The sequence below is a fragment of the Lathyrus oleraceus genome, chromosome 3 (genome assembly GCF_024323335.1).
Source record: "Lathyrus oleraceus cultivar Zhongwan6 chromosome 3, CAAS_Psat_ZW6_1.0, whole genome shotgun sequence".
NCBI lineage: Eukaryota > Viridiplantae > Streptophyta > Magnoliopsida > Fabales > Fabaceae > Lathyrus > Lathyrus oleraceus.
Genome location: NC_066581.1, coordinates 153,858,576 through 153,866,873, shown reverse-complemented (window position 1 = coordinate 153,866,873; position 8,298 = coordinate 153,858,576).

The window sequence follows — 8,298 nt, the reverse complement described above, 5'->3', positions numbered from 1 at the left end:
GTCATGATCTTAGATGATTTGTGAAATTCTTGATATGTATCACATGAACTTGAAATTTTGTGGAGTGATTCTAGACACCTTGAAGTTTTCCATGGCTTTGGTTTGATGCATTTATCTTGTACCAATTCTATTTTATGCTTGCTTGAAGTTGATATATGATTTTGTGCCTTGTATGAGCTTGTTTTGCCTTGCTTTGACTTATGGATTTTATTTGACTTGCTTCTCCTTGTCCAAATAACTTGAAATTTGGTGTGTTGGTCATGTTATGAATTATGTTTAGCCATGATTTTTCTTGGAATTTATTGAGTTGTTTTTGAGTTGATGTGGATTGAATCATTCTGTTTGGTTCTATGAGCCTCAAATTGCATGCTTTGCCCTATTTGTTGTATGAAATGAAATTGGTTGATGATATGGATATGAGACCACTTGGATTTGTTTCTTATTTGATTGAACTTGATTTTTGATAATTTTCATGTTCTGTTTTGGTTTATCGCTCCCATTTTGACCCTAGGCCATGTCCTAGTGGTTAGTGCTTAATGTTTGAGCTTTGTTTCAGGTCAAAGAGCACAATTGCTTATACTTGATGATGTGCACTCAATTGGAGTTGGTCCACTGCTTGTTTATGACTAACATTGAGCTTGTTTTGTAGGCTTTGATACTTGTACTTAGGCCTTGTGGATTGCACCTTTGTGCATTGCTTTGCTTGTTTGTCTGTTTATGTACAGTTGACTGTTGACCATTAGCTTATCTGTTTGACTGTTTGAGCTGTGTACTGATTATGTTAGATTGATTTCAGGTACATTAGTTGCTATAGTTCATTGTGAACTTGCTTTTGCTGTTGCTTGGTTGCTTAACCAATTGAGGTATAGCATCACTAACTTCATGTAGTCTGGAAGACCTGGCTTGTTACTTGGTCAGGCACCTGTCTGAAGTCCTCCTTAAGAGGCAATGCTTGTGATTGTTTATCTTTGTCCCCAAGCAGGAAAAGAACTTTGTTAATGCAATTGGCAGAACACAAGAGATGTGCAATCCATCTCCTGCTATTCAGTTGAGTCATCCCTCTGCTCACACCACTGTGTTGATGCATTATGGATAGTAACCCAAGATCCTTGTACAGTTGTACATTTGAGTCAATGTCATAAGTGTAGAAGGGTTCCCACTTTCTGAACCCACACTTCATTTGTCTAAAGCTCTCCCTGGCCAGGGATAAGAGCTGTGAGGCACACCCCTCACTTCCTATTTCATCTGCTTCACCCTAACTCTCAATGTTAGGGTTAAGAGCTAACATCACCTGATACAGCTGGCTTGCTTTTGCAGCCTAACCCTTGTGTGAGCCCACATTGTCTGTATATAGTGTGTGCTAATTGTGAATGTTTGCTTTGTTTTGATTATGCTTGCATGCTTTGCTTTGCCTGTTTAGGATTAGCTTGCTGTCTGTGCAAGTAGATAGAAAACTCAACCTAGGACCATTGTGGAATACGTGATAACTATTAGACTCGAGTCAGTCTCCCTTCTAGTTGGTCATTTCCCAGTCTCTGGTTAGGAGATAGTTTCTCCCCTGTTCAAGGGAACTACGTCGCCCTGATCCTCATACCAGATGAGGTACGTAGGCAGGAGATCGTACAAGATCTCTCTGGGCACCCTTTTTCTTTTTGTGTGTGTTTGCTTGACAGTTGCTAGGCTCGAGTGCCAGACTCCTTAGTAACTTGTTGTCTGTTTGGTTCCTTCTTGTGTGTGTTAGGAGATGGATGTAAGCCCAGCGATTGGCAGTCCGTATCCTATTGTTGTGTGCTTGGAGTCCGATATAAGTCCAGCAATTGGCATTCGGTTTCCAGTGTGGGTTTGTTTGGTTCGGAGTCTGATGTAAGTCCAGCGATTGGCATTCGGATTCCGTGTTTGCCTGTTTGCGTGTGTTTTGTTTCGGCGTGCATGAGCCGAACTACGGTAACTCTAATTCTCATTCCAGATGAGATACGTAGGCATAGGATACGATATCCTAGCGAGCCCTCTCCCCTCTTCTCCCACCTGTGTTGTTTCAGTGTGTGTGTGTGATGTTTGTTTTAGCAACCTTTTTCTTTCCTTTAGAGCGTGGATCCCGTCGAGTACGACGGATGCATAGGGGTGCTAATACCTTCCCTTCGTATAACCGACTCCCGATCCCATCTCTCTTTGGTCGCGAGACCATGTCTTTTCCAGGTTTACTTCGAGCGTTTCCTTTCCCTCTTTTGGGATAAATAACGCACGGTGGCGGCTCTGTGTTGTTTTTGTTTTAGCTCGCCGGTTGTTTTTCGCGGATGCGACACTCTGTTCCAGTGTGTCCTAACAGAGTCAGGATCATCACTGATGCCAGAGTTGATGGTCAGAGACATGACCTTTTCAACTGATGCTCCTGCAAACAGCATAATTGCTTCCTCTAAGGTTGGCAGGGAGTTTTCTGGTTCAGATGGAGGCGGTGGAGAGTTTGGAGGGCTTAGGTTGAATGTTTGAGGTTCAGCGAAAGTGTTTGGAGGGGTAATGTCAGAGGTATTGAGGTCAGAAGGTTGAACGTCAGATGGAGTGAAAGTTGGTTGTTCTGTGGGTGGTGAGGTTACTTCAGGTTCAGGTGGAGGTTGTTGTGGTTGTTGTGAATCACGGTTTAGAGTCTGAAGTTGGGCTAGAGTGGGAGAAGCAGGGTCAGAGGGTTCTGTGTCAGAAGAAATGACAAAGTAGGGAGGTGATTCTGGGGCTGAGGATGAGGAAGTGGTTTGATTCATTTGTTCAGCTTCAGATATGGGTAAGGAGGTATTGGCAAGGTTGAATTTTGGTAGTGGTTGAGATGTTCTGGTTGTTGAAGGAGGGGTTTCAGATGTGGTGTAGAGGGGTGTTGGTAGAGGAATAGACGAAGCAAGTTGCTGTACAGAGGGAGCAGGAGAGGCAGACTTACCAGAAGACTCTTGCAGAGGTGCTGGAGGTCTTGTTTCAGAGGATTCTCCTAGCTTCGCTTTCTTCGCCTGTGATGTCTTCTCAGAGGGACCTCTTTTATGCCTCACGAAGTTGGGAGCTTTATCTGGCAGTTCGCTCAGCCTGAAATCTGAAATAACCACGCCTTCATCCTTCAGACGTTGGAGATAGTGGAGAATTGCCTCTTTGGGTTCTTCCTTGGAGAACAGATATAGACCATGGGGAATTTTCCTCTGATCTTTTAAGGCTTCCCAAGAGGTGTCCAGAGTGGGTCTAACGTTGACTTTCTCCAGAATTCCCATGCTCTTCAGATTCCTGGAGTTCAGAGGCCTTCCAGTGTCGATTGCGATGTCGTCCATAAGCCTGAGTTTTACCAGATGGTCCACTAGACCATTCTCTATCAGTACATCTGAGAGGAGTCTTCCCAAGGGAATGTAAGTTCTAGGCTTCATGTGATTTCTGGTTTCTCGTACAGAGTCTCTGAGGTATTTGAAGAGAAGTGCTGGGAGGCATAACTTCAGACCTTTATGAATACAGTACATAATACATTTCTGATCTGTATTGATGTAATCTGATGAATTTGACGTTGGGCGATGATGGATTGTTCCCAGAATGATTTTGAGCCAGACCCGGAGGTTCTGATGCAGTTCCTTGTTCTTTGAGGGGTTGCCTTCTGCGTTTAGTTTGAAGATCATTGGGTTGATTTCTTGATCTATTTATTTTGCCCTGGGATTGATGTTGTAAATCCTTCTTCCTCCATCTTTCTACATGTTCAGCAAAGCAGCGATGGACTTTTCAGTTATCACAATCTTCACACCCAGAACGTATGAGACTATGAAATGATCGTCAGCATCAGCAAATCTCCAGAATTCCTTAATGAGATTTGGGTAAATTGGACCGTAGAGGCGTTGAAAGTAGTTTCCCCAACCTTGTTTGCGAAGTTCTTCAGTAAGGTCTACGCCATTTCTTCTCATGTTATCAAAATCCACTAGGGATTCACACAACACATCCAGTTTTTCAAAAGGTGTTGCAAGGTTAATATGGGGCTCACGATCAAGAATGTGAGGCTCCTTGTACACTGGTGTTGCAGTTATGCCTGTAACCGTTGGAGTAGGGTTGCTGGTGCTTTGAGCTGGGTTGCTAGAATCCATTTGCTGGGAGAAGTTGAATACAGATTGCTGTTGAGTATCCATGGTGTTGATGAAGAACTGAGATGAAGATGAACTGTTTGCAGAAATTCCTTGAGAGAACTTGGGTTTAAAGAGTGAGTGAGAGTGAATTGTGTGCAAAGTGTGAAAAGAGTGTTTAAATACCCATAAGGGCGCATGCAAAACGACACAGAAATCAGAGTTTAGCACATAAACCATGTTAGCACGTTTAGAGGGAGAAATGATTATAGCTCATAAATGATGTCTAATCCCAACAGTTTGCACACTGCTCGAGGAGATCTCAAGAGTCTGTTCCTTGATTACTGCTGGACATCTGTCTAGAAGTTCCAAGGTTAGATGCAAGTCACTCCACGTGTTTTTACTTTATCTGATCTTCAGGAATACCAAACGAATGGTTCTTGGAGATTTCTAACTCAGATAGCTTCTTAACTAGGTAGAAGTATCAGAGTCAGAGGCAGAATCTATTTGTTTATGTCAGAGTCTCATTTTACAACTTCAGAGGCACATTTTATTCAGAGCAGTTTTGAATGTTCAGATATTCTAAGATAAAGAGAAATCTATCTTCAGCTAAAGGCTTAGTAAAGATATCTTCCCATTGATGATCTGTATCAATGAACTTCAATGTTACTATCCCTTTCTGAACATAGTCTCTGATAAAATGATGTTTTATTTCAATGTGCTTAACTCTGGAGTGTAGAATGGGATTCTTACTTAAACAAATGGCAGCAGTATTATCACAAAAGATAGGAATGTTACTCTCGAAGATTTGCAGATCTTCTAACTGATTCTTCATCTAGAGCATCTGAGTGGTGCACAGTGATGCTGAGATGTATTCTGCTTCTGCCGTGGATAGGGCGATAGTTGATTGCCTTTTGCTTGCCCAGGATATCAGATTGTTCCCCAAGAGCTGACAATTTCCAGATGTGCTTTTTCGTTCCAGTCTATCTCCTGCGTAATCTGCATCACAATAACCAGAAAGTCTATACTCTGATGTTTTCTCATACATCAGGCCCAGGTTAGGAGTCCCTTTCAGATATTTGAAAATTCTCTTAACTACTGTTAAGTGAGTTTCTCTAGGATCTGATTGAAATCTGGCACAGAGACAAACACTGAAAAGAATATCAGGTATAGTAGCAGTTAGATAGAGTAGAGAGCCTATCATACCACGATAAAGCTTCTGACAGACCTTTTTACTGACTTCTTCCTTTTCAAGAATGCATGTTGGATGCATGAGAGTCTTTGCGGAATTGCATTCGGCCATGTCAAATTTCTTCAGAACATCTTTTATGTATTTGCTTTGATGAACGTACGTGGCTTCTGAAGTTTGGTTAATTTGAATTCCCAGAAAGAACTTTAGTTCTTGCATTAAGCTCATTTCAAATTCTGCCTGCATTAACTCAGAGAATTCTTGACAAACAGAGGCGTTAGCTGAACCAAAAATAATATCATCAACGTATATCTGGCATATCATGAGGTCATTGTTAAGGTTCTTACAGAAGAGTGTGGAGTCAACTTTCCCTCTGATAAAATTGTGTTCCAGAAGAAAGTTACTTAAACGTTCATACCAAGCTCTGGGAGCTTGTTTAAGTCCATATAAAGATTTTTTAAGTTTAAAAACGTGTTCTGGATAGTTTGTATTTTCAAAACCTGGAGGTTGGTTGACATACACTTCTTCTGATATATAACCATTAAGGAATGCGCTCTTGACATCCATTTGATATAATTTAATAGAATGGTTTATAGCGAAAGATACAAGAAGACGAATAGATTCTAACCTTGCGACTGGAGCAAAGGTTTCATTGTAGTCAATACCTTCTTGTTGACTGTAACCTTGAGCTACCAGTCGAGCTTTGTTTCTGACGACTTCTCCTTTCTCGTTCAACTTGTTTCTGAATACCCATCTGGTTCCGATAACGTGAGTGCCTCTGGGCTTGGGAACAAGATCCCAGACATCATTCTTTGTGAATTGATCTAACTCTTCTTGCATGGCTAGAACCCAGTCGTTATCTTGAAGTGCTTCATCACAGGACGTAGGCTCGATCAGAGACACTAGTCCCAGAGGAGTCTCTTCAGAGGTCTTGAAGGTAGATCTGGTTCTGACAGGTTCGTCCTTGTTGCCCAGAATCAATTCCTCAGATATGTTGAGGCGACTTTTAGCTTTCTTTGGGATTAATGGAGGATTAATTTCCTCAGGGTTTTGAATGGCAATTGCATCTAGAGCCTTGTCAGATCCTACAAGAGTGATTTCTAGATCTGCAAAATTCTCAACTAGCTTTGACTTTTCAGGGTCAAGCTTATCGTCAAATCTGACATGAATTGATTCCTCCACAATTTTGGTTTCTGTATTGTATACTCTGTAGCCTTTAGAGCGTTCTGAGTATCCTAACATAATTCCTTTCTGTGCTTTGGAATCAAACTTGTTCAGATGTTCTTTAGTGTTTAAAATAAAACAGGAGCATCCAGAAGGATGAAAATATGAAATGTTTGGTTTTCTTCCTTTACACAGTTCATAGGGAGTCTTTTCCAGAATAGGTCTTATGGAGATTCTATTATGAATATAACACACTGTATTTACAGCTTCGGCCCAAAAGTGCTTAGCCACATTCGTTTCATTGATCATGGTTCTGGCCATCTATTGAAGTGTCCTATTCTTCCTCTCTACAACTCCATTTTGTTGTGGAGTTCTAGGGCAGGAGAAATCATGGGATATTCCATTAGAGTCAAATAATTCTTCAAAAAATTTGTTTTCGAATTCCCCACCATGATCACTTCTGACTCTTATAATTTTAGAGTCAAATTCTTTTTGCACTTTGGAACAGAAGCTAGTGAATACAGAGTGAGACTTACTCTTGTGCGTTAGGAATTTCACCCATGTCCAGCGAATGAAATCATCAATAATGACTAGTCCATATTTCTTTCCATTGACTGATGCTGTTTTCACAGGACCAAATAAATCAATGTGAAGAAGTTCCAGAGGCTTAGAGGTAGTAACAATAGTTTTCTTTTTGAAAGATGTTTTTGAAAATTTACCTTTCTGACATGCTTCACATAGAGCATCTGAAGAGAACTTCAGCTTAGGTAGGCCTCTGACTAACTCGAGTTTGTTTAGCTGAGATAGTTTTCTCATGCTAATGTGGCCCAAGCGTGTATGCCATACCCATTGCTCTTCGTGAACAGACATCAGACATTGCACGTTTTGTTCTTTTAAATCAGAAAGATTAATTTTATAGATATTGTTTTTCCTCTTGCCAGTGAATAGGACAGAACCATTGTTTTGATTTATGGCTTTACATGTTTTTTGATTAAAGATTACATCATAACCGTTATCACTTAATTGACTTTATTGATAATAGGTTATGCATTAATCCTTCTACATATAAAACATTAGATATAGAGGGAAGAGTACCATTACCAATAGTTCCGGAGCCTCTGATCCTTCCTTTCTGATCACCTCCGAAACCAACGTATCCAGCATCTTTAAGTTCCAGGCTTTGGAACATAGACCTTCTTCCCGTCATGTGTCGCGAGCATCTAGAGTCCAGGTACCATGACTGGTGTTTGAACTTTGCTGCATAGGATATCTGCAACATAAACAATCTTATCTTTTAGTACCCAGAGTCTCTTGGGTCCTTTATGATTAGTTTTCCCAGAGTTTCTGATTACTTTGGGTTTTCTAGCATTATCAAATTTTTGTTCTTGTGTGTGTGTATAGTGATATGAAAAAGGGGATTTAGGTTGGTCACTAGTAGAAGTTTTATCTTCCTTAGGATCATACCTGATTCCTCTTCTATTGTTCTGACTGACTCCATAAATCATGGATGCCATAACACTCCTTCTTATCCCATTTTTTAGAAACTTTTGAAATGCCTTTTCATATTTATAAATTATCGTGTTTGAAGTTTGTGGAGCTTGAGATAACGCTTCTCCCAGTTTTGAACAATTTTTCTTTGTAGCATTTTTTTCTAAGGTTAAAATTCTGTTTTCATCTTTTAGTTTTGAAATAGTTATCTCAAGTTTGTCACACTCTTCAAACTTATCTTCAAGGCAATCTTTTACAGCTTTAAATTTTTGTTTCAGTTTCTGATATGAGCTAAGAGTTTCAGACAAGCATGATTCTAAGTCAGATCTAGAGAGTTCAGAAAATACCTCTTCTGATTCAGTTTCTTCATCTGAGGTGTTATTGGATGTG